Source organism: Neltuma alba, unplaced genomic scaffold, assembly GCF_004799145.2.
Source record: "Neltuma alba isolate B1F8T4 unplaced genomic scaffold, ASM479914v2 tig00005074_pilon, whole genome shotgun sequence".
Lineage (NCBI taxonomy): Eukaryota > Viridiplantae > Streptophyta > Magnoliopsida > Fabales > Fabaceae > Neltuma > Neltuma alba.
Genome location: NW_021633968.1, coordinates 190,170 through 193,110, shown reverse-complemented (window position 1 = coordinate 193,110; position 2,941 = coordinate 190,170). Strand labels below are relative to the sequence as shown.

The window sequence follows — 2,941 nt, the reverse complement described above, 5'->3', positions numbered from 1 at the left end:
TGGCGTTATATAACTAATGGATAAGATTTATAATAAAAAAAAAACAATGAGTCGCTAAAATTGTGTGTTTTAAAAACAATGAGCTGTCAAAACAGTATACGTTAAAACAAGAGACTATCAAAACTGTTAAAAGCTTTATATGATTCATTCATTATGATAGACGCCTTAAATTTATTAAACCATTACCAACTACGGTAAATAAATAAAAATCACCATTTTACTAAGCTTAAAAATTTTGTTTTGAACTTCAAGATAATGTATAGCATAGATGTTTTGTTTTTTTTTCCCTCTTTTTTTGCCAACATAACATAGATGTTTTGTTGCTCACTAGGCCTCTTGGATAATTAATATTAGACACTGTGGTCAAAATTGTATGAATAGTTTGAATTATTGATTTAAGCAAATAAAAGAAAATAAAGCACGTGAGTGAAATAGGAGGCTATCCATGCTCAGGTTCTTATCATATGCCTCCTGGAGTCTTGGGTCAACATGTGCCCATGTGGGTACGGTTTACATTCGAGTTCTTTTGGTTGCCTTAAAACGACACCGTTTCTAAGTCAACTTCTTCGCCTCTTCTTCACATTCACATTTCCCAATACTTATCAGATCTGGACAGTTCGAATTTATTTTTATTTTTATTTTTTAAAAATAATTATTTTAATAGATATAGAATAAAAAATAAAGATAATCTCTTAACTATCATTTTTAAAAATATAATTTTTTCTATTTTAAAATAATTATTTAATAATATTAAATCTGGACGGTCCAGATTACTCATTAAGTGATAAGCATTGGGTGCTTATCACCTGATGAGCATCGAATGGGAACCCGGTTTTTACCTTCTTTTCTTTAACCAAACCAAACCAGATTTTCACTAATTTTATCATGTTGGTGATGTTTTATAAATATTTTTTTTTGTTTCTTCACCAAAAATGAATTCTAATAGATCCAATATACTCTGAATTATAACATAAATTGACGTCCAGATATTTATATCCTTCACGAATACGAATTAAATTCTACATGAATTAACGTATGAACATTCATATCTTTCATGAATCAACATTTATATCCTTCAGGAATCTAAATTCAAGTTTACATGAATTAACGTATAGGCATGTATATTCTTCATGAATCAACATTTGTATCTTTCACGAATCTAAATTTAAGTTTACATGAATATTATATGGACATTAATATTGTTCATGAATCAACACTTAGCCATTCATGTCCTCTCTTTTTTATCTTAATAGAATTTTAAGAAAATTACTTCACATTTATTTTCATTTGTATAGATGAAATATATGTTTTATTTCATGATTCATTGATAGCACACCAAACAAATATTGTGGAAAGTGAAAAAAAACAATAAAAATTGAAAAATCTCAAATTAGGTATTTTCACAAACATGTGTTGTTATTTGTAAGTTAATTATTGTCAAAACCTATTAAAGTGTTGTAACGAAACTTAAAGTGAAATTTTAAAAATTTCACAGTCTTTATTTATCATTCTCCCCAAATATTTTTGTTATCATCATTCCATTAGATTACATATCCTACCATTACATGTAATAGATGGACTAACTTTAAAAGGTCTTAATATTCTTTGTTTTAATGCCCTTATTTATAAGATGTTTTAATTTGTAAATTTTAGATAGTAATCAATTCTGTTCTTTTGGGGGTGCATAATATAAATTACTTTAACCAATTTGTCAGAACCAAAAAATGATAGCTAACTTATTAAGTCCATCTCAAATTGGAGACTTTTTTCAATTTTACCTATATTAAATAAGATAGTGAAGAAGAGAGAAAAATACTACCTTCGCTTCTAAGTATAAGAGCTAGTGGTAATTCTAAATATAAGACCCAAATTCATTCTATTTTCTAAATTTATAATATATTCTCAAAAATATTCTTATTGATTGTAAAATATTTTCACTCAAGTATACTTTCAATATAGATGATTGAATAAAGGTAATTTAAGGAAATGAACATACATTTGTTATATTTGGCCCAAAAAAAAACATACATTTGTTATAAATAACTAATTTAATTAATTTTTTTAATCTTTTTATATTAAGGATTAGAGATGGTATAAAGAGTTATAGCTGAGTTTTAATTACAAAGACAAAAAATAAAATGGTGCTAGCCTAAGAGGTAGTGGGTTTTTATTTAACAAAAAAAAGGTAGGTAGGCCTGGACATTGAGCTGAAACATATAGCAAGAGAAAGGAACAAGGTGGCTGATGGTCTTGCGAAGATGGGCATCTCTCAATCCTCGTTTGGGGATAAGTGCCCTGAGAGTTTGCGAACTCTAGTAGATCATGATTGCGCAGGAATCAATCCTAACAGTATTTAATTTGGGCTTTAGCCTTCTCTTGTATCCAAAAAAAAAAAGGCAGTCGAACGCACTCTTTGAGTTGGCATAATCGCGCCAAAACGAGAAGAAAATTCTAAAGAGCAGCCTTTCATCAACGTTGAGATGGCCGAGTTGGTCTAAGGCGCCAGATTAAGGTTCTGGTCCGAAAGGGCGTGGGTTCAAATCCCACTCTCAACACTTTGGTTGTGTTTTGTGTTTTTATGAAGTAATCTAAAATACTAACAATAAATAAATAAATATATATATATAAAGCTGTGGGGCCATTAAAAAACGCACGTTACTGCGTTGCGCGGAAAATTAAAGTTGGAAAAAAGAATTTAAGAAGTCGAATTTTTTAAAAATGAATAAGAGAGGTTATAAAAATTTAATAAAAAGGAATACGCAAGAAGAAAGAAAAATTAAAAACTTGTAATCTCGGTTTTAAAAAAAAAACATTATAATCATATTTTTCTAATTTTTTTAATATCAAAATTATTAAAATCTCCCCTCTCTTTCCTCCCACTTTATTCCCCTCTAACCAAACAGACAAGAATTTAAGGACTTTGCATATTAACTTTTATGTA

The 2,941-nt window shown here is 28.5% G+C and overlaps 1 non-coding gene across 1 annotated transcript; it reads left to right on the top strand.

Annotated features, from left to right (window-relative positions):
* The first annotated feature begins 2,474 nt into the window (after positions 1 to 2,474).
* TRNAL-AAG (transfer RNA leucine (anticodon AAG)) lies at positions 2,475 to 2,555 on the top strand. The gene has a single exon. It is a non-coding gene; the product is annotated as a tRNA-Leu (tRNA).
* The last annotated feature ends 386 nt before the right edge of the window (positions 2,556 to 2,941 follow it).